At 32.7% G+C, this 25,605-nt stretch overlaps 1 protein-coding gene across 2 annotated transcripts in view; it reads right to left on the reverse strand.

The window, feature by feature from the left end:
• LOC108556697 overlaps window positions 1-22,933 on the reverse strand; it is a 60,524-nt gene extending 37,591 nt beyond the window's left edge. For both annotated transcript variants that reach the window (XM_017912906.1, XM_017912905.1), the window contains exons 1-2: window positions 22,096-22,933; window positions 399-443 (exon numbers count right to left, since the gene is read on the reverse strand). The gene's annotated coding sequence lies outside the window, so the exon portion shown is untranslated. The remainder of the gene's footprint in view (window positions 1-398; window positions 444-22,095) is intronic.
• Window positions 22,934-25,605: the final 2,672 nt, after the last annotated feature.

A 25,605-nucleotide genomic window follows, 5' to 3' on the forward strand; every position in this document is an offset into this window, starting at 1 on the left:
GTCTTGCTTGCTCTTATTTTGCCGTATTCGTACACGTGTACTTGTTCTTCGACTGAACAACACGATTATATCATTTAAATCTCATTACGTTTCTTGCACTTCTTTTCTTTTTTCACGTGCCAAATCTTCAGCCATTGTTCCTTCGACTCTTATCGCACTTTCTTCGCCATAAGAAGAAACAGTTCTCGATTAAATCATTGCATTAAACAGTTATCACCAGAAACAAAATAAAGTTATTACTGTAATTGTAATGACAATTTTCATGTTTAATATAAAATTTGCGAATCTCATTTCATTTAATAAAAGTAAAAATACAACATTTTAATTACTATATTTAATTATTGAAACTTTAGTATGTAGTATATATACTTTTTATGTATCTAATAAACATAACTTACCCTTAATTATAAGAGTTTCTAATCTTGTAGTAGATGTAGAAGAATCTGCAACAAAATATAAGAAAATTTAGAAGATAAAGTCTATAAAAGTTCCGTTTAATTGATATTGAAACAATTAAGGATTTCGCGGAATGCGAAATTAAAACATCGATTGCAAAAATAAAAAGAAGATGATTCAGGTATGTTCAACGAAGATGCCTATGCTAATCGAATGAAAATGAAGATCGCAGTCGAAATGGCTCAATATAATTTCTGCGCGGATCCATTCCGTTTATGTTTACTGTGGGAATGTTTCGAGCAAACCGAAAACAATAACTATATAAGCATGACACAAGTATGGATGAGGAAATAATAAGGCGGAGAAGACAAGAAGTGCGATGCATGAACCTTCCGTCCGTCCGTTAATAATATAAATAAAGCATTTAATTCGTGCGCGCCGTGTAATTGAATCCTCGATACAGATAATATACGAGAGATTCAATTTAATATCTTAATTATTATTAATAGAGAGCAAGTACGCTCGGGTCGCCTTCTTTCGCTTCCTCGTTATTAAGTGAACAGTAAAAACCAGTTGATAGGAACATAAATTTGACAGTTGCACGACGCTCCCTCTAGATAACAATCTGGATTTAGTTGTTTTGTCCACTATCACAGCATTCATATAGTTTTAAGTCCAAATACTATTAAGTTATATTCTCAAAAACTTAAAACTCATGTACGTGTTTTCATCCACTTGACAAGCAAAGATATATAGTACAGTGGAACCTCGCTTAACGAGTTTAATCCGTTCCAAATTTCCGGATTTTTACTCGTATAGTGAAGCACATTCAAAAATACACATAATATACACAGGTGGGCAATCCGGGACTTCTCTTCACATCTTCACTCGTTATTCGAAACGTCGCTCGTTAAGCAAGTCATTTTTTTTACAATTCATTTTGCTCGTTAAGCGAGGTTCCACTGTATATAGTATTAATAGAAACAGCTAATAAATGAACATTACATCATGACTATCCAAAATTTGAAAATGTACGGTAAATAATTTCAGTTGCAAAAACAAATTGAATGCAAATGCGATTTATTTGAATTTTTTTATAAGATTTATAAGAGATTTCTAAGAAATCATACATATAAATATTATTTTAATGAAATAATTAGTAAAATTACATTAAATTTAATTTTCCGATAAAAATTTCTTGGAAATCTACATTTATTCGATTCACTGCTTCAGACTAGTGAACAAATTTAAAAATTTGTACAACTATAAAATTTGGTTCATTTTCAAACTGAAACACGGTCATTAATAGAAAGCAATAGAAATGCAGCGACGACAATTTAGTTCATATATGTAAACATATTGTAGCTGCAGAAAAAAAATGTAATTTAAGCTGAAAAATAGGAATACATAACATAGGGAAATCCGAACGAGAGAAGTTTGTGAGAAAGAAAAGAGAAACAATGGCGTAACGAATTTGCAAGCTCCTGAGAAACGTTTCAGAAAACAATAATCTTTACAAAACATTTTTCATCAAACGCAAGATATTAGCAATACCACTGAAATTAGTACGCAATTAGTGTTATTACTTAATTTGCGATACATTTTTTGAATATTACCAAAAAAAGGTTTATTACGTTTTCATATATTGCAATTGAATCTATAGCTTATACAATTGTAATTTTTAAAACTATGGAAGCTGTATTTGACCTACTTTATATTTCGCGCATCAGTATTTTTATTTGTATTATTATAATTTAAGTTATAAGATCATTTTCATATGTGAAAATCAATTCATCAATGTGAACATTAAGTAAATTTAAGATCGCTGTTGACATTATGTCCACCACATAGGACATAATGGTATTTTTTAGTTTTAATTTGTATGTTGGCTGTCGTCTGTAGGTTAACTTCAGTAGTATATTGATGATCTGCAATTCCACTACTTCCTTTGACTATGCTATCCTTAACCCTCTGATTGTCCATCGACTTGGCTGAAGTTCCATATGCTGAACCTCATTATGAGAGGGCTCACAAAGGGCCTGGCTTTGACCATGATTCGAACCGTCACCAGTTCGATCGTGGGTAGGGCGACTTAACCATTCAGATATTAGTCGCCCTAAAATATATTCTTGAAATTATTATTAATACTAAATTTTCTCTTATTAGCTATTAGAAATGAAGAGATTTGGGAATATAGTTAAAAGTTTTAGTATTTATCTGATTATGCATGCATGTATCAAGACTTTTCCTGTCTGAATTTCTCATGCGCACAAAGTTGTCATATGTCAAGCAGTACCACGAGGCTCCAGCATTGTCCCAACTACGCCTATCCGCATAATTGACCCAGGCGAATTCGGGCCTTGAATCAACGACAACACAAACAACAAGCGCGAATGATTATTAATGACATAATCGCCGGGCCCTGTTTCCAATCTGGTAATTATAAATTATCGAAGGCACGTTTTGATTTACGACGAGTCGCCCTGCTCCGATTGAATCAATGAACCGTTTTGTAATGCTTCTCTCCAGATTGCTCTCTTTCTGTCTGCTGCACGGTTCATAGATTAATCTACGGCTCTCTGTCTCACTACATCTTCTTCAAATCATATTCAAACGACGTGACGCAAGACTGCCGTACGCTATCTCGCCGGTGCGTGGAATTAATTGGGAGCCGAGTAGTAATTAATTTGTATTCCCAATGAATATTATCTATATTGTCGTTTTGCTTGTTGCTCGTTCCTTGTTCGTATGTGCGGCTCTGTTTCTTCCTCTTGTACAAATGTTGTTGTTGCTGCTGCTGCTGTTGTTGTTCAGTTATCCGAACGCGAGTGCGCTAATAAGCATCAAGATACTGTTTTCCGATGGAGAAGGTAAACGACATCACCGCAACGAACCGAAACTACTATTCCCTTCTCATTGCCTCTCAATCTTCGATATCATATCGAAATAAGTTTCATTTACCTCTATCTATTTTTTTTTCTTTCCCTCTCTCTCTGACTGTCGCCGCTTGTTTATTGCTCCTTGTTTACTCCTCATTAGTACAAACTCATTATAACATCATTAAGAAACGTTAGCTTGCAATTTCATACTTTTTTTTTACATATTCCTTGGCTTCGTTTAACTATTAGATAACGTCTTACAGATACAACATTTAATTATTAATTATTGACAGTTTAGCTGCGCATTGGTTGCTTATTATGAAGATATGACATAATTATAAACACACAACAAATAGTCAATAAAATCATTAAATTATTGGATTATTTAATATTGTAACGCAGCGTTTTCCAAACTGGAAGGCGCGGACTAGTCTAAGGGGAGATGCGAATATTAGTCACAGTGAGCAATTTCCAAATGACTGCTAAAGTTTTATCTATTTTATGAAATGTACGGGGACAGGGAAGGCGCCAAATGATTAAATATTTTTGATTTTTTAAGCAAAATCATCCTAAGCGATGAAGCACATTTTCACCTTGATGGCTTTGTTAATCGCCAAAATTGCCGCATTTGGGGTCCGGAGAACCCACATGTGATTGTCGAAAAACAAATGCATACACAGAGTGTCACTGTTTGGTGCGGATTTTGAGCTGGAGGCATCATTGGACCATACTTTTTTGAAAATGAGACTGGTCAAGCAGTGACTGTTACTCGATATCGCGACATGATAACACACTTCTTTCTGTCTCAGTTGGATGATATTGATATAGACGACATGTGGTTTCAATAAGATGGTGCCACATGCCATACAGCCCGTAAAACAATTCAATTACTGCATGAGACATTTCTTAGTCGTGTACTCTCGTGTACACTCGTTTTGGTGATCAGAATTGGCCTCCTAGATCTTGTGATTTAACACCATTAGATTTGTTTTTATGGGGTTATTTGAAGTCAAAGGTCTATGTCAACAAGCCCACAACCACCCGTGCATTACATAAATAAATTAAACGCTGCATCAACGATATTCAGCCACATTTATGCAAAATAGTCATGGAAAATTTCGATAAAAGAGTGCGTATGTGCCAGAAAAGCTGTGGAGTCCATTTGCCCGATGTTATTCCACAAATAACCTATGTATTTTATGATTCAATAAAAAAATCACAACTTGAAGACTAAAGTGTTTTCTACTGTGTTTTCTATTTAATTCAAATCTATCGTTAATTTTGGGACACACTTTATATAATTATTATTTTAATAGTCATACTGTTTCCAATTAAAATTGATTTGCATAACGTTTTTCTATAATTCACAATTTGACAGCTGTCATTTCGTGACCCACCATATTTGTGTATAGTTGTATCAATTGCTAAGAGTTTTTCAACAGTTGATTGCTTTGACACAAGGTCACAGCTGTCATTTTGCCAATCATTAAGAATCCATAGGTTGGGAATCGTTGCTGTACATTATAATGATTCATAAGAAAACCATATATAATATATGGGTCTATATCGCAAACCCGACAACGTTCAAAATCACGACTGTATCAAAATCCCGACTTTATCGAAAATTTCTACAATAACATTTTTAAATTTTTTCGGAGCGTAGTCACCTTGTGCTACACTTTTATTATTAATAATAATAAATTATTATTAATTTATTTGATTTTGTTGAATTATTCATAATAAACCTTAACTTTATGAAATAATCTCAAATACAATTAGATTATTAATTTTTGTTAATTATTATTAATAACAATTTAAAAGTGATTACGCTCCGGAATAATTTAAAAATGTTATTGTAGACATTTTCGATATAGTCGGGATTTTGATACAGTCGGGATTATGGTTGTCGGGATTTTAATATAGTCGGGATTTTGATATAGTTGGGATTATGGTTGTCGGGGTTTTCGATACAGTCGGCATTTCAAACGTATCACTGCTAAAACAAGATGGTTAAGTCTATTGTTATCTATAATTAGTTATATATATTAGTTATATAAATGTGTAAAGTAGCAATAAAACGAAGGAAACAAAGAAGCATCAGGAATGATTTGTATGCGTGCGCGGCGTTGCCGGATTATAAATAAATAAATAAATCGGTAGCATGTTTTGTAATTGAGCCCGATATAAATCAATGCAATTTAAGTGTCAAACGGCGCAATAAAACACTCGGGCTTTATTTATACTATAGGAAGTAATAGTGGAGAGAAAACGAAACGAACAAATGGAGACCGGAGCCGTTCGTTTGTTATTCATGTATGCAATGTTATTCTAATTACCGGGAATTCTGAACACTTTGTTTCCATCTCGCCAGAAGGTCAAAATTGTTACACATATTGTCGGGTTCGTGAGCCAGCATTGCTGCTGCTGCTGCAACCGTCTCTACTTCTTGCTAATAGCAAACCGACGCATCCATCTTTGTCCGCTCTTAAACGCCGCTTCTTAAAAACACATTAAGACGATAATATTTAATTAAACTTTCGTACATTAAGAAATCTTTTTTTTTTACTTAATTTCTTTTTATCCTAGTGAATGAATTATAATCATTATAATGATTCAATTGGAAAACGAAATTGATTTTAAAGTCGATCATCATCTATTGCAACAAGACCAATGAACAAATAATAATAAAAAAAACATGTGTTTTTTTTTGTTGCAATCATTTCATTTTCTCAGATGTTATTTGCAGAATGCTTCAAATAAATATAAATTTAATTGGATATATCTTTTTATGGATAGTGCACGTAATTGACTATAGTTATTTACAAAAGAGAATATCGAATTTGATGTGAACGAATGGCGGCAACAAAAAAAAATAAAGCTGGACATAAATAACTGTAGTTTAAACATCAACCAATCTTTGCAGGAATCAAATTCTATATATCACAAAACATTCTATGCACAATGAGTTATTGACCTTAAAGCTTTTTGTCCTAATTACTCAATCATTTATTTCCTGCTTTTTTTCTCTTTCAGATCAACGTTTTATTCAATTCTTGCACTATTATACTTAAAAGTGTTTTTCAACATATTAAAACTTTTACAAATTTGTAAAAAAAATAATAAAATATTGAGGATGCCAACTTTTCGATTTAGATATATTTGGCATGTGGATTAGTGAAATTTCATTCCAACAATTTCGTATTTGCCCAGTAAATTAGCAAATATTCCATAATTTTTAGTATAAAACAATCCAAAAAAAAGATAATCACTAATTGCTAGTAATATTTTTAGTTATAAAATCGAACGAATAAGAGACAATCTAAGATAACATTGTATATAAAATTGTTAGTAAATGTAGAGCTAGAGTTGGAAATAGCAATGGTCTGTCGTAAACATGGATGATGTCATTTTTAGTGCACCGGGATTACGTCGATGCAGGCTAATAATTTGCCGAGTTTTATGGTTTTCAGAAAACGGCGAAGCGGGCTGCAACAGCGAATAAATAAATGAATATGACAGCAGCAGAAGGTAAAAACAAAAAAAAAGACAAAACAATAATGGTAACGATCGAAGGTTGCCAATCGCAGAGCGGAGAAAGTCGACTCAAGTTCATTTATAATATGCATTATCGGTATTTAGTACATGCGCCATTACTGAATTGTTCCAGTTACCTTAGAAGTAAACAAAACAAAAACAAGATGGAGAATATATTAATAATACATAAATAAATAAAAAAAAAAATAACGAGCAAACAGAAATTCCATTGCATTTCTGTGCACAATTAAACAATAGACGGCAATTATTTCCAATATCCTTCGGTTTCCATACTCATTGTTAATTGCTTTTATGTAAATATGTGTTTGTAATAATAACATGATTTGATATTGTGGCATTTAGTGGGGAGACACGATTATAGTTGAAATTATTAGTGACGGTATGCAAATCGCGCGATCGCGTCCCGTTTCACGATTCTAGGACCGGAAGCGGCGCCGGAAGCCGAAGGTTGGAACCTCCTCCACATCAACCTTCCTCTTTCTCTCTCTCATACACATGCACACGGGTATTTTCAATGCTTGCCCCGTTTTTGACCTCTGGGCAAAAGTTAACGGTACCACAGGTGATTTATCGGCTCAATATTCGCGTAATGCCGCTCAACGCGCATAACCTCAATTTATTAACAGCCGCCGCGATATTACACGAATGCACCGCCGATTTTTGCCGACCCCGTTGACATTCCAAGTTTGCCACGTTTACAGTTAAAGATTCGTGCAGCTGCCTCCTCCTGTTCGTGTACACTTCTATGCGGATGATGCTTCTATCGACGAAATCCTGGAATTCAAATAATTATGTTTAACAGCACGATTCAATTAATCAAACACGTAATCATTACCACCTTTTAATATAGTCGTATAAACAACCATCCGCACCATTTCTGATATGGTACTTTATTTTCGTAAACTACATTTGGTCTAATAAAAGTTCGCTAAGTTGACTGGAAAAAACAAAATAAAAACAATTTTATTTTAATATATAGGATGAAATTTTGTTATTTCTCAACATAATTTCCATTTATTTCAATACATTTCTTAATTCAGCAGAGCCACCTTTCAAAACATTCCTCAACATCGGCATTTTGGAGCTTTTCAACTTTTAATTAATGATCTCATCATTGTAACTGAAGACTTTTTCTTCATTTTTTTTTAATTTTCTGAAACAGCCAGAAATCACAAGGCATCTAGGTCGATAGAATAAGGTGCTGGGCGAATTTAATTGATGCCAGAGAGTTTAAGAACGCTGTTGACTATTTCAATAGTGTGAGTGGGCGTATGATCGTGATATGTAAACAGTAGCTGGTTTCTGGTTTCCCAACAAATTTTTGAAAACTTGTGGTAAACAAGTCTCTGTGTACTACTTAGCAGTTACCCTCTGACAAGTTTCGAGTGAGATAGCAGCTACCACTTTTACTCTGGTAAAGGAAATCGACATCATCACTTTTGTTGCTGATTTTCGTTGTCTTGCTTTAACTGGGGGGGATTTGCACCTTCTGTGAATCAAGATTCATTACCTGTTACGATTTTACTAAAAGTGCTAGAATCTCAATTTTCAAAATTGTCCAAGAAATATTCGGCAAAATGAACACGTTCCTTTATTTAGTCGACATTTAAAAATCCTAGAATACATCGAGCGGATTTCTTCGTGCAGCTAAAGAATGATTTAATATTTGCAACAAAGCCAAGGCATTCAAACCCAGTTCATCAACTAACATTTCCTGTGTCGCTCTTGGATCTTCAATGTTTGCCTTCACCAGGGCTACATTTGTACCATCGGTCGAAGATTTCTGGCAACCTTCACAAGGTTCGTCCTCCACAGAAAAATGTCAGGTCTGAAATCTTTGAAACAACTTGGGATGATGCATTCACTCCATATACATTTTGGCATTCCTGGAAAATTTGCATAGGCTAGAGTTGACCTCGAAATCTTTGCTGTGTTGGTGGTGGAGGTCTACCATTCTTACATCACTAATCTTGCATTTTCTCCTCTCCATTCTTACTGATCTTCTTGAAATTTGACATGAAATATCGTTAGACTTTAACAAATTGAGAAACAAATTTTGTTTTAACGCCAACTTAGCGAAATTTTGTTAGTAAATAATTATTTTAGTTGGTACTTATGATAGCACAACGTACAATACAGTTGCTTTATCATCAAATTGCATGAATACCGACTACACGATAAAACACTAAATTACCTAATGTATAACAGTTGGAACATCTGAACTTATGATATATTTCAAATGATTGGACAGTTGGTACGATTCATGCACCACGCCTAGGAGAGAAGAAGATATTTCAGATGAAATCGGAATCAATCGAAACCTTTCAAATTTTTATTTTGCGAGAAACAAAATTTGATGGTAGTGTGCTGGTGGTAGTGTTTTTTCAAATTTGTTATTGACAATTGAAAAAAAAACTTTCATTAAATATTTTTAAAAAGATTTCGACCAATTTCGACATTGAGAAGATTGCAGAGTAACAAGTAAGCAAGTAATATACAGTATACATATATACAAGGTACACTGGAGCATGCTGCACATAAAATTTTCTATATATATTTAAAGTTTGGAAAATAATTGATGTATGATTTATAATTATCATATATAATTTAAGAAAATTAATTTGTGTAACACAATATGAGTTTTCATTCAAAATACTATTAATATAATTAACACAAATTCTATTAATAGAATATTTCAATCAAATTTAAATATTTATTTTTTCCCAATTTAAATTATGTCACCAACATTAAGTAGAAATAGTGTGGGCAGCCAATTAAGAACGTTAATTTACAGCTGTTTGTGTATTTTTTTTCTCTTACTTAATTATGTCACATTGTGCATACAAAACAATAACAACAATAAAGGAGGATCGCAGAAAGCAGGAACGTTGCTCAATCCGGGCGCACATAATTAGGTGATTACGAGGCCCACGCGTTTCATGCTTTTCTGATTCGCTTTTTCATTCATTTCGACCGCCTCCGAATCTCTCGTAATTAGGGAACCTTTTTTCCGCGTTGATGAATTTACATAAAACAGCGCCGCAATAAAACTATTTTAAATGTCAGATACTTTCTCATTCTTCGTTCTTTTTATTACGCTTATAACAATAAACACAGTTTTCAAACAAAATGTATAAAAATCTTTCCAAATTTAATTTGAACTTACGGAATTAACAAAAAATACTATGTTATGATTATATTTAGTTTAAATGATTTTAGAATGTACAAATTCTTATTTTACTTTTTTATTTGTATCTCTTCAATGAACGAGTGTAAGTGATTATGTTTTTGTACTAGTTCGATACGTAATAACTCAATTTCGAAATTCGGTACAAACTGAATATCGATTGTGATTGCGTTGCGTCAATTAATTGTGGCATTTGACGCTTAACACACTATGACATTTGATGATGGAAAGTGTTATTATTATCATCATCATTATTATTAGCAGACGGAGAGGAAGAATGGAATCTCGGGATTTGGATTGTGGCAAACATGGGCAACGTTTCCCTTTGTACTTAAGTCTGAATGCAAAGTCTATTTCTGTCCGTAGACGCGCGCAATTAGACGTTGAATAGTTCAAATATTGACGGCGATGTGCGAACTGCAGGATGCGAACAGTCAGAACGACTCATTTGTTACTCGCATCTAACGAGGAAAACGAAAGTCGACCATATTATCCAATGGTTACACGAAAATTTCTAAACGCTCTTTCTTTCTGCGTCGTTGTTTCGTTGTTTTGTCGAAGGTGACTAAACATTTACTCACTTCGATCGCTGCTACTACAAGGAACGACAAGAACAAAAACACAGAGAAACGGATACAGCTGGAAACTCACCTTGCTTAGTCATAAAAAAAACGCGTGTAATTGCTTTCATTAACTATTGCCGCATATAACTGGTAAATTATTTTAATTTCTCATACTTCGAGCTTTGTTCCGACCTATTATTTATATTTAAATATAAATAAAGCTGTAATTACTGATCAGTTCGAGAATATAAGTAAATACGTGTAACAACTATGTCTCAATTTATGAAAGACGCTCGAAAAAGCAATGTTATAGTTGGAATGGATCCAAAAGATGCATATGAAAGCTGGATGTTTGGGGGAATGTAGCAAGTATAAGTATACAAATTTGGGTAGTTTGGAAACCGTTGGTTTAAAGAGAAAAAATAGAGAGCAAAATTTCGAAGACGGAGAAAACTACGCGGTTCTGAAAAACAAGATTACCTTTAATAAAAGTTAATGACCCAAAAGTCAAATATCTTTCTACTAATAAATTTATATACTTTTCGATTGCAATAATGAAACCTAGAGTATGAAATGGCGGCATTGTGCATCTGATATTGCATCAATGATTTGTGTGACGTAATTTATAAAAGCCAGTGTATCATTGGTATCACGTTATGGAAGTGGTTGCGATTTATTAATGCAATTAGATGCATCTGTAGTAAAGCGGATACGAGGGAAAGTTGAAAATAAAAAAAGTCATTTTATTTATGGCCCCACTGAAGAAACAATGCCTTGATTGCCTTCACGAAGCGGCTTTTAGTACCTTGCCGAAGTAAAACTAAACAAAACAAAGCATCATTTGTTGGTTAGAACTCGGTTTTATTTTTCTCCATTTCATATTTAGTTTTATGAATATTATACAGTGAGCATAATTGCAAGTACTTTATTTTACTACTAAATGGTTCAACTTTAGTTATTGCAAAACATGCATACCTACAGCTTTGGAATTTAACATTCGTATAATAATTACTAAAATTACACTTTTCGCAATTAAAAATATTTTTTTAATTAAAAAAAAACTAAAATTGTTAATTTTTGCATATTTTTCTTTAGTCATTTCTAGTACAGAAAAATATATTAATTCCTAAATATTGTCTATTTTGCAAAGAAAAAATATGTATAAAAAAAAAATTGATGAAATTTTAGAAATTTACTAAAAATAACTGGAAGATAATAAATTTAATTTCTTTTTATCACAGTAATTTGTTAAAAAATTGTGAATTAAGCAGCGAATATTGTATATTACGATTGTTTTCAAAAATAATTATAATTTCAATTTTTTTTTTAATTCTAATAATAATATTTAGTTAATATTATAGTTATAAACAATTTCATATGGAATTAAGTAAGTTCAATCAATTGAATAATCCAATTATCATTTAGGATAATTAATAAAGACATATTTATCAACAGAAGTAATTTATATAAATATATCAGAGAATAAAATCTGAAGTGTAATAATGAATCTGTGTGGAGTAAATGAAAAGATAAAAGTTTTAAAAGCACTAAGAATGAAAGATAAATCTAATTTAATATAATACGTTTCGTACGACCGTTATATGGTCGGAGATGTTTCCGGACTCGATCCATTCTTGTTAGTAAAACGGATTAATTTTCAATCGAAATACAACGTTTAGAATTTCCCCACGTTGTTGGCTTTTCCACATCCAATCAAGTTTCACAGGAAAGCATCGAACCGGGCGGGATTTGCGTTTGTATAGATAAGGAACGAATAAAACGCGTGTTAACATAGAAAGGTTAGGTCCGCGTTTTGAATTTCAAATTTCTTTCGTTCGTTCCTTCGCAACACGAAGTAGTGAATCTTGTTTTCACTGATTTATTTATTTACGTTCGTCGCTTTATTTTTATTTTTTGTATTTATTCCTATTTTCGATTCGTTGTTCTTGAATCCCGCGTGGGCGTACCGAACCGAACACAACTCCGTCTGGTACATATGGATGATGGCAATGCAATCAGGAACAGATCTATTCTCCATCTTTCTCTCACTCGCTCTCACTTGATTTTCCTTTCTCTCTCTCAATTTTTTTTTGTTTATGCGATCGTTGTTTTGCGTTGGGTAACCTCGCCGCGGGGCAAGTGAAATTTCTCAAAGCCTACCTTCTTCCGCACGCTGTTAATTTCATTATTTACTATATAAATACTCTGAGCAAAAATTAATTCTATTCATTTCTATTGGGATTACATAGGTGAAAATTGAGAAACGAGATTGATCCAATCTCGTGGAGTATCTGCATCTCTGATCAAAGTGGATCGAAGTTCCTAATGTGCTGCTCCTTCAGGTCGCTTTCAAAGCGGTTGATAATAAAGCTGTAATTGCCCAATTCTGATGATTACATAAGCCCAGATCCCAATCGGTGTGTAATCAACGTTCTTTCGAATTAGCGGCGTTCGGAATTCAGAGAGGGCGTGTATAATGAATACCGTCAAATCAATTAAATAATAATAATAACGATGTGAAAAAGAATCAGTTTCTTTTTATGTCTGTAATTTGGAATGCATAAAAGTAAATGAACGGTCCGATTAAACTTTAAAACTAACTAATATTAAAATTAATTGTATTAAGTTTTCAATTGCAAATCTGCAATAAAACTTCCTTAATTTTACAATTTAAAATAAAAAATAATTTAGACATTGAAAAATGTACTCAGTATTAAGATTTTGTATAATAATTATGTTTTTTTTTTGATTATTTTCTTAGTTCTTGAAAATAAAATCATGATTTATAAAAATGAAGTTACTGATTCAAAATAACTATTTAGCATCATTTTTTAACTAATTTTTACAAAATATTTTTAACTATTAGTATTTTTGATGTATTCATGAAATTAAAAAAAAAATCAAATATTATTTCTTACATATGTTTATTTTTTTCTGTATTGACTAACGTTTTCGGTGCGTGGATTTTCTAAAGTTTACTAAAATGCAGCAGGTTTATTGAAATCCCAAAGGTGTGATTTATGTTTTAGCACAGACGACGTATTCCACTTTCTACTCGAGTATCCGCGAAAAGCAGCCATTATCCACTTAAAGAACATGTCTAAACGGCAGATCGAGGAATGCGTGCGTGCATGCGACCTTGATAACCCAATCAAGCCCTCAACTATCTCAATCCTTCAACAAAAAAACTTTTTCTTTGACAGTTGCTTAGGCATTTGAAAACACACCTAGACTGCTACGGATAATCCGCGCTAATTAATAAGCAACAGATTATGCGACATCTAACATCCGTTAGATGCAAAAATAGAAAAGTATAAGAAAACGACACTTCCCGATTATTATTAATCCGTTTCGTTTCGATAGCAGCAATAAGTCGCATTCGGGCCGCACCCCGCGAATTCCAATCAAAATGCAATCTGATACTGCATCCAGCAAATATGAATAAAATAGAAATGAAATAAAGTGTGTGGACTAACAATGAGACTTTGATTGAAATATCTGTTGTTCGCTCGAGATTAATATATATATATATATTTTTGTTTTGTTTAGATTCTGACGAGAGACCAATTCGAGTGCAGGTTTAGAGTAATTACAGGTTATTAAGGTTTGCAACAATGGTGTGTGAGTGCGCTTAGGAAAATTGTGCAAATGATTTAAGTACGTTTGCGTTCGAAGCGGAGGTAAATGTGTCAAGGCGGCACCGTTTGCAATTGTTTAAAAAATAATTTCAAAGATTTCGGCCTGGATATTTTCTTCTATCCTTCTCGCCCATCGACGTTCTCGGTAATTATTTATTTATTAAAATGCTAATAATGTAATATCCTTTTGTCCTCGGCCAAGTACCGAGAACGGTTTCGCAACAGATCCGCCGCCGCCGCCTCCCTCCAACCCTCCTCACACACGATGCGTGCGATTCAAAGTTGCCGCCGTCTTTGCGCACACGTCAAATTAGGAGCAAGCCAGAAAAGACTTTTACAGTTTTTACACGGTTCGCTGGAATTTTCTAACATGCCCATTTGCTCAAACACAAAGCTAATTTCACTCTTTGTTTGGTCTTTATTAGAAGACTTTCAAGGTGGGCCCTGGTACATCATTAATAACAACAACTGTACTATTATAGTTCATAATTCTAAACCGAATATGAATACTAATAATCAATTAATTCCAATAATTCATCCATAATTAACAACAGTTTCAATTATTGTAAATAATTATCTTAATATACAATTTATATAATTAAAATATTGGATTTTTTCGTTACTTTAAGTTATATCTTTTGGTTAAATCAGATTGTTTTTTTTTTCTCTAAGTATTTAATTTTCAAAAACAAATTAGAGAATGTGACTTTTTCAACAGATTTGTTTAATAACAAACTTTATAATGATTGTTTCAAATTACCTGAATATGAGTATAAAATTACATTATTATTACATAGTCAACAATAAAAATAATGTGCAAATTCGTTTTAATGAAATAACTACATGACATTTAATTAAAGACACTTAATTAAGATTATTACAGCAATAAACATATTGAGAAACGATTTAAAATTGAGATATAGAAATAACGACTTAATTAAATAATAAAGTGGACATGAATATTTACGAAATTTCTTTCATTCCATGCATTTTCTTTATTATTTGATTTGAATTCGTTATATCTTTATTAGAAAATAATATTTTTGAGGTTTTCATTTTAAGCTGCTCTAGCAAAAGGTCTGGAAAACGAAGAGCTAGTACGCATTCTGCAGAAGATGAACATCAAAGATATTGATGCTGTAATCTCCAAAGAGGAGAACAACAGGGAAAAGGTTTTAATATTAAAATGTAAAAACACAAATGTTGAAATTTATATGAGATTTTTTTCTTAGTGAGAATGATGATTAACTGAATAATAATGAAATATATTAATAAAATCAAAGTAAGCTATTGTTTGCGTTGTCAGGACAACTAAATATATGTTTGGGAATTATGGTTCGCGGAGCAAAGAATTAATTGTGCATGTAAAACATGATAAATAATTATCGTATAAATATTGACCGTGCAAGAAAGGAAGTGCATTAGAAAATTTTCGAAATAAACGCGGTGCCCGAGGCCGAATTAATGTTTCTGTGTTCACTTTCAATATTTATTCATCCTGTCGAAGTGTTTCCGTTACTTCTTCATCGTGCTCGAACCACGAAAATAACACCGAAACGCAGCACGAAAAGAAGGTAACCCGAAACTGTACAAAATTTGTACAAAATTCCCGCTTATAGAGAGAGAGTGAAACCGTCCGAACGGACGCTCATTATTATGCGGATGACATAATCCAGGAACCTCCAGATTTCCACCGCGGATGGAATATTTTCAGCGAATTCCTTCAATGGTATTTACATAATTGTTTATAGATTCAGACAAAGATTGAGTGGATGTGGTCCAATTAGAAATTCAATTCAAACTATCCGAATCGTTACGAAATGCACGTCTCTCTTTGGTTTCCAACAACCAATCTCATAAATCACGATATGCGTATTTTAAATATGTCACTTATAAAACTTTTGTCATGAATCAAATAAGTGGAATGTATAAAAATTAACACTTAACATTAACTAAGTAACTAAATCTAATTTAATCATAATTGTCTTTTAAATAGGAAACTGTATACTTTATTGTTTTTTAACTTATTACATAACAGAAACACTTTAATTATGCGATTCCACTGAACGAATCGCGATTACGTAAAACGTCGGCTATATTCGTATAAACTGTTTCTTAATTAGAATGAATTGTTAATTGCCAGAATAAACTGTGCAACAATCAGGATGGGAACGAATGAGAAATTTCTTAATTACTATTATAATGATTTGGGAACATTTATTTATACAACACAACGAGAAATTTGTTTTGTATTTTTTTACTTAATTTGTCTGTAATCTTAATTAAATTCCTCATTTAAAAAATTTAGTGCAATTATTTATTGAGACTTGAAATAATCTTCTAATAATACTTGATTTTTATATTATCGCAATTATAATTGTTGCATGTCAAGTATTCAGTTAGTAATGAAACAATAAGAGAACTTAAGTAATTAATTGCACGTATTTTCGGTTTGCAACTATTAAAACGTTGCGAGTTTCACTTTTATCTCGACTCCTTGGATGAATCACACGCGCACACACCTGAACTGGGATTACGCAACAATATAAACCCAAATACGGCGTTATTATTTCATATGCGACGGATAAAAATGCATACACATTATTTTTTTCGATGTTGTTATTTGTAAGCGTTTAATTGCCCGAGAGATCCGAAGGTATCTGAAAAAGAAAATGAAAGAAAGAAAAAAACGTAAACACACACGAAACCGATGATTTCGTAACCGAGTGGAATTCCATTATTGGAATTTATGTAAATCTTAACGCCTCTATGATTCGGTACATTAAATCAACGAGATAAAGACCTGTCTCTCTAATAGTAATGGCTCGTGCCTTGTTAACCGATACATACTTAATTTTTTATCGTCCGTTTTTTTTTCTCTAATTCTGATACAAATCGATACTGAAACGATTCAATTTAAATGCAACAGTGAGATTTCTTAATTATTTGTTATTTGGAATTTTACGAGCGTTCCGCAAGGATCGATTCTGAGTCTTATTCATTTGATTAATAATATTAATTAATTAATAATTAATAATAACAATACTATAACATTATATTTTTATGAAGAAAAAAAAGTTATATTGATTATGTTTTTACTACGAATCTTGTATTCAAAATTAGACTAAGAATATCACTTAAAAATTCATTATTTTGTTTCGTTGTAAAACTTATAAATCTTAAGACTATAATGCTATAATTGGTGTTTGAAAAATGTTATTTTGAATTGAATTTTACATTTTTAATAAGATGAAAAAATGAAAAAAATGTGTCCAATAAACTCCAATTGCTTATTTGTATTAATGAATTGTTAAATGGTTCCCATTCAAGTTCTATTCATGCCACACCTTTGCTTAACTTTCGTAAAAATACCAGGAACAAACCCGATGGACGACGGCAACACCACCGCCGACCGGACTCGTTCCGTTTCAAGTGTTTCGTGAAATTGTCGTAAATTTGATTTATTCGCCATCTCCCTACTACGGTCTCCGTAGGTGCATGAAATAGTGCCGATCGGTGGGCAACTGAGCAATAGAATGTGCACTGGACCTTAAACAGAACCAATAACCGGGCAATTATTATAATGCGTTGTGTAATTATTTAAAAGCTACCGATTTCTCAGAAACAATGGCGAAATTTACGGTCTCCGAAGAATTTTTCGGTGCGGCCGGCCCGATTCAAATTAATCGCAAGAACGACAACAACTACAAATGAAAAGAAACAAAGAAATTTTGAATACGTATAATGAATGAAATGAAAACCTATATCCTGACACACAAACACCGGTGTAGTTAACTTAGAACTAGTAGTCTCATAACATAATACACTTGGTTCTCTTTTTATGCGGTAGATACGTTCCACAGAAAAACGCATAAAAATAAATCGCACAAAAAAGGACTAGACACACGTATAAAAATATTTTTTTAAAACCGCATAAAACTAAATCAATGAGTTACAATATACCGAAAATCGCATAAAAAGGGTTTATTAAATTTCAGAAAAATAATTAGTCTTACTATATTCTTTCTGAAATGTTTCTTCATAAGTTTATAAAAACGTTAACAATCATAGACAAGTTTATTAAATTTCAGAAAAAATATAATCTTAACATATACCTTCTAAATTTATACGGAAAAATTTTACCAAAAAAAATACAGAAATTTTTTATGAAAGTTATCTTTCTTCACATTTTTTTCTTCGCTATCGTCGCTATATGAGAGTGTTCGGCATAATTTGCGAGTTGGTTCGAATGTTGATTTTTTACCTTTGACAATATAATCAGTGATTAAACTTTGGCTTTGCTATTTTTTGTACAATTCCTGAATTATCATCTTTTTCGATGAAATGGTTTGCCAATTTGTGTCAAAACGTGTCAAAATGGCCTAAAATAGTTATTTAAAAAAAATACTTGTTGAAATAAAAACCGCATAAAAAGAAGACCTAGTGTACCAACAGCATGTGTTCATTATGTCTTCTATTTAATCCTTGCTATGAAAATTAATAGTTTCAACATGAATATTGTTCTACAAAAAGCATGTAGTATGTTGATGCTCTGCGATTCCACTATTTCCTTTGACTGTGAATCTGCTGCGGTAGGCTGAAGGTAAATATGCTGAACCTAATTCATTTTACTGTCCATCTGTGATGAACGATGGCCCTATTGCTGCAAGTACCGAGAGGGCTCACAAAGGGCCTGGCTTGACCAAGATTCGAATCGTGGGTAGGGCGACTTAACCATTCGGCTATTAGTCGCACCTAAAAAGCACTTAAACGTTTTGTACACATTAACAAAAGGTAGTTCTCAAAACGCAATCGAAATAAGCAAAATTATGAAAAAAAAGTATATTAAAATTGAACTTTAATCAAATAATTATGATTTTTTTTTCAATATTGATCTCGTTAATGATTATATAAATGATTAATAAAATAAAATAAATTGCAGATTATTTAAAGCTTTCAAAATACAGCAATACCTCACATAGTGCGGCTTCGATTAGTACGGATTTGGTATGGTTCGATTTGAAAATTGCAACTAAATTATAATAGAGAAAAATAAATTAAAAGTACACACATTTATTTTTTTTTAATATATATTTACAGCAGTTTCAAACAGTCCGAGATATTAATGGAACCGATTCCACTATACGAAGCATTGCTAGACATAAAATGTTATATATTTCAAAATCACAGTAACTGCTAAAGCTTCATTCATACTGATTTTATAACAAATTACACAACTAATTCAAAGAGGACAAGGCTTTTCGCTGTAATAATTATGAAAATTTGTACCAAGATATTGAATATTGTCTCCTTCAATTAGTTTTCTATAAATATTAGTAAGTTTTCAATAAATATCATATAAAGCAAAACATGTTCAGTGATTGCAATTAATAAAACAATTAGCAATAGATTGAAGTGAGTCGGCAGAATGTTGAATGATAAAAGTGTAATTAGAATTTTTATTCTCGGAAATATGCTTAAATAATTACATAACTGCGCAGATGGAATATACAGGTAGAAAAAAAATATACATATATTGTTGTCGTTGTTCTGCTTCTCTTTTTTTTTCTTCTCTCGTTTAGTTTACGTTCGATCGATTCTTGTAACTGTGTTTCAATCATAATAATATACCGAGATGAATTCGTGCTTGCGGTGGCCGTTGCGACATATGTCGTCGTCGGTCGTCATGGTAACAGATCGAGGAGAAAGAAGAAGAAGAGAAGCAACGGGAGATAATCTCCTTGAGGCCACCCTGTATATATATATAATATTTTTACTTACACTTGGAAATTAAGTCTCATTTCAACTAAATGGTACCATTATTACATTTCGGTTTCGTGACTCGCCTATTTATAATCCAATTCAATTATTCTCTAATCTCTGCTGCACGTAATAACGAACAAAACGTTTTACTTTCCAGAAATGAAAACAAAAATGAAATTAATGTTTAAAGAAAATAATATTTCATGTACAAATAAAAACATTTCTTTTTAATGTTATTAATATCATAAAATAATTTTAATCCCTGCTAAAACTATGACTTAAGATTATGAGAAAAAAGCGTACAAGTCTATAATTAGTATTAAACATCCATAAAATACAGCAAGTTAAACGTGTTAAAAAAAAACATGATTCATTCCACTTTCGTTACAAATTATTATGTAACTAAAGCCACTTTCTTATTCAAGTTAATCGTAAAATAATTAATTAATACAGTTAGCTAATAATACAATAAGAATTCAGTTAACTCAGTTAAAATAACGACTTTGCAAATACCGCAGTTGGTAAATTCTCGCATCACAATGTTGAATATTTTAAAAATTTTGTTGTCTAGAATATTGAAAATTCTATTTTAAGATTACTTTATATAATACTGTATGCATTTTATATTTATATACACATTTTCTTGTAATTGTAAACCACAGAGAATGTGACATTCGTTTTCGGTATTGGACTTTCCTACATCGGACGGTTTCGTATTAAGTCAATGGAATTATCGGAAATATTTTAAATACCTGAGGTAAAACCAGCATCAATTAACTTTCTTTCCTCGCAGACGCCGAAATTCTCGGAAATGCGACGTCCTTGCGAATGATAAAATCGATCAAAGTTCGCATTCTTTCAATTCGTATATTCAAATGCTCCACAACAGGATAAAACTACACCTTATATAACATATGATGCAATCACGTCATATTAATTTTGACAAAAAAAAACTTTATATAACTATTCTTCTTGCTCTAAATAATAATTTAAATAAATCACATGTGCAGGTTGCAAATTATTAAGTCTTCTTTGTTTGTTTTTATTTGTTTCCGACTGGTCGTCAAGAGTATTCCAGATCACTAGATTTAAATTATGCGATAACTTGAAATGCATATGATTCAGAAAATAATAGCAAAAGTGCCGACAATAAAAAAAATAAATTGTGTAAAAGCAGCAGTAGGGAATACGGTTGATGGGTGGTGATGATATCGAAAAATCGACGGAGGTGGAAGTAAATGAAATTTTCGCTTATGAATATAGATGACGGCTGGGAAAAATTGAAGCAGCGAGTTTAAACAGTTACGTTTTCGGGTCAATACACCGAAAGCATTTAATTTGTTCGGATCTCGGGTTGTTGTGTTGTGGTGCACCAACCATCAAACCATCATGCACAAACGAAAAATTTAACTGATCTTTAACTGCACAACGTTTCATTCTGGGTTAATTGATTCTTGGACCGAACAAACGTGTACAATTCCAACTGTCAATCTCGCCAAAATATAAGGAGATAAATCGCATATGCTACCAAATTATATTCAATCAAATGCAATTTAATTATTATAAATTAATATTATATATAAAATTTTCATCTTAAATCATGTTAAATTAAAATAATTAAATTAACACATCATTTTTATTATTTTGTGTAGTAAAGATTTTTGGCACATTTCAATGTTTTATTTTCCAAATCAACTGTTTATTATATCTTATCACTCAAGGAAAATAATGGAAATTTGTTATAATTTTAGTTAAAATTATTATTACCATACTAATTTGTTATTATTTAATAAATATTTTATATTTAAAACAAGTGTAATTTATTTAAAGTGATTTTATTAATGCAAATCTATAAATTGAAAAATAGATTCATAGTTTCTATTGAAAATAATGTAGTTATTAAAACAATTGGAACAAATCATTTTTGAGTATACAACAAATTACATAGAACAAGCAAGAAAATTAAATTACTTTTAATTATAAAATTAGTTAACATAACTAAACAGAACTAATTTGCTTGAAAATCATTGCTTTGGTCATAATTGTGGCCAATAAATTAGTTATTTAGTGAAATTTTTTACAAGTATTATATAAATAATGAAAGTTGTACGTACCAAAGTATAAATTGTAGACCAGAATGGGATGTTAATGATCACTGTATGATGTATTTCATTCGATGCAACGTATTTACTCGTTTAGGTATCACTAAATAAGAACGATCACCTGGTCAGTTTATGGAATCTCTTTGTAAAAAAGCGACGTTAGCACACGACTTGCATATGGAATGAAAGAAGTCGGAGTGGTACCAGAAGAAGAGTCGAACGAAGGACGCAACCCTCGGTCGTCCAGCAGACAGACACACCAAGAGGACACGATGGTTATCGGCACGCTGATCTCGGTACAGCGCGTACGGAAAGTGAAATAAAATACAAGAAAAGAAGTTGAAACGACGACAACGAAAACGAAACCAACGACAGAGAAAGAGAGAGAAAAAAAACACGGAAAAGGGCGCTTATGAATTATGCACAATCTCCGAGAACGATGAGAGCGAGCCTTATAAAAGGAAAAATAGTTATCGTACTTGTCCCAAGGACCTGTCTTATGTCTCTGTTTCTTGTATTTGCACGTCCACGGCAGAGACTTCCCCAAGGGCGCGCACAATTTTCGTTTGTCTCTTGCTGTCCGCAGTGTTTGAGGGATGCAACTTGCGTTTTTCCGAACTCGCTCGAAACGAGATTATCCAGGTGCACAGCACTCGCGTTGTCACGTCTGTTGTTGTTGTTGTTCTTGCATTTGTTGGAGTGAACAATTGTCGGATGGACAATGATCGTGTTGGTGTCTGGAAGGTCGGGCAAAGACTGGCCGCCGCGTCTCTCCGCGGTTTACCGCACAGGTGAGGCCCGCGAAACGCGAAAAAAGTCCGCGCTCGCTACACTCGCCCTACTCGCTAGCTGCTCGACACGATCGACTCTCGTTCGGAAAGCGCGCCCCGATCGTTTCATGCGGCCACGATCAGAACTAAACGCCTATTGTTGTTAGCCCACGCCGATCGTGGTTTCGCTAATGAACCGGACCGCGACTCTACCTTTATGACACATATACAGGGTGAACTTGAATTTCTTCCAGAATTGATGCATCTACAATAAGATTTACATGAATCATAAACGTCTTTAAGGTGTATCAAATCAATAAGATACACGTACACAAACATCAATTTGAAAACTGAAGTAATGTAAAATTAACGCTCGAAAATGCAGTGGATCCAAACGATGTATTTAATTATTGCTTTATCGATTTGGCGTAATTTGCGTTAAATATTAGAATTCAAAATTGAATTGCGCCTGGGGGCTAAAGTGCTAAATCCGCCACTGATGCTACGGTAAATTGTAGTTTTGGAGAAAATCTGTTGCAAAATGTAACTCAATCATCGTAGCCCAGATTCACGTAAACAAACAATACACACAAAAAAAAGAAAAGAAATAATCAGTTGGGAAAGAATCACAAAATAGAGTATATTAGCCGTGCAGAAAATGTCACGCAATCGGCAATAAATCGCGGAAACGGAGCGATCCACGGTGCGTTACGAAATTATCCACTCGTTCCGGCATTCTGTCCTGAGAAAGTTTTTTCTTCCTTTGAAATCTGAAAATGCAGACGAAACTTCAGTCGAAAACCGATCGGACAATAATCCTGGGATGCAACGTCGTCCAAATTCAGATTACGCCAGAAAGTGAAATTGCGAAAAGTGTGTCAACGCAATCGCGTCTAAAATTGGCAATAATCATAATAATGGGAGAGTAGTACACGGAATGCACAACAAATAAGAGATTTTCACATAATTAATACCAAAAATTAGCGGACGCTCAGACAAAAGGTTTTTTTTTTTTTTTTTTTGCATAATGCGTGCGTGCGGCCCCTTATTTTTTTTTTCTCTTTTTTTTTTGTGAATATCGTTACATTCCGTTTGTTGTTCGTTGCACAATCGATTCCCAGAGGATTTTTGCTGCCTGTCTACACTTTTGCGTTACGTAAGCACGTTGAATAATTAGGAGACGCGCGTTGCACAAAAAGAGATCTCAGCTAATTGGGATCTCGCATTTGCATAATGCATGTAAACCAAATACTCGAAACGGGCACCAAATAATCAATCAATCTATATATTCTCGATTTCACAATTCTTTCTTCATGAAACGTGACAAAAGCGTTGTTGCTCAATCGCTTCTCTTAAACGGATCCTCGTTAGGGATCCTTCTCTCTTTTTCCTTCTCTCTCTTTTTCCTTCATTGATCCTTCTCGCATTCCTTTTGGTAATTGAATCTAGACACATATCGATTAATCAGGAGTAAATTTGATTTCGTTCATATTTTTATATAACCAATTTCATTCGAGATAATAGAAATAATGAGATCCAGATAAAGAGTAAACGTTATTATCTTTGCAACAATTAATCAGAGCCGTTCTGTTTCCGCGGATCACACTGTATAAAGTGAGAATGTCCATTTGACTGCGATTGTCGATATATTTCGAGTGGAATGATGAAATAAGAAATAAAAGGTTGCGGAAAGAATGAGCGGAGACCATAACAAGAAAACAGAAAAAAAGAGTAAGATTGGGACTGTCCGAGCCATCCCACAATTATAAGAGGTCTCTTAAGAATCAGCACCAATGCGGATGATGATGAAAGAAAGAAACGAAAGGTAAAGGAAGGATAAGAACAGCGAGTGTTTAAATGTGTGTGTGATAGGACGAGATGGAGATAGAAAAGCGACGAGAAGAAGATTACGTGAAGGATGAAAAGAACGGTGGAATAAGAATGTAGTTTATACATGAACTATGCCAACAATTCGGTGGTACGAAAACCCAACGGTCGCTGGGTTAATTAGAATCGTTCGGAAGGTGGACTCGAGCGAGGATTTCTTGATTTTATTTTATTTTGGCGTTGCATAACGGAGTTACAATGCGTTCGGTATCACACGACGAACAGCCTCTAACGCCCAGTTTTAATTAAGACCGATTTTTTTGATTAAACACTTTTTTTCTTTATATTATATCACAATCTTCTGTAACTTATATAGGTAGTAATAGTTGACTCAACCATTTTACCACAATTTTAACTACTGAAACTTTTAAAAGATTTTACGTAATTTTATATATTGAAATATATGTCATCCGATAATTTAAGCTAAATTTTTACATTTACAATCTTAATATTGATGATTGAATTGGAATAAGTTTTAAATTTTTGTGTTTAAAACAATAAAACAACATAAAATGTACTATTACCATTACAGAAATTTAAAATAATTGTTTTATTTGATGATAAGTATGATTATTAATAATATTATGTAATCAAAATTTATAATTAATTAATTTATATTTTGATGTGTTCGTCGTGTAAGTGAGCGTTGAAATTTCTGTCGCGTTAGTTTATATACAGTACTAAATTGCAATTAATAATGAAATATTGTATTAATATTATATAAAATTTAATCCGTTCCAAAATTTCCGGATTTTTACTCGTATAGTGAAACATATTCAAAAATACACATGATATGTGTATACAAGTTTTAAAAATGATGAAGAAGGGACTTCTCTTCTCATCGTCACTCGTTATGCGAAACGTC

Source organism: Nicrophorus vespilloides, unplaced genomic scaffold (genome assembly GCF_001412225.1).
Source record: "Nicrophorus vespilloides isolate i.1.1-1 unplaced genomic scaffold, Nicve_v1.0, whole genome shotgun sequence".
NCBI classification, from domain to species: Eukaryota; Metazoa; Arthropoda; class Insecta; order Coleoptera; family Silphidae; genus Nicrophorus; species Nicrophorus vespilloides.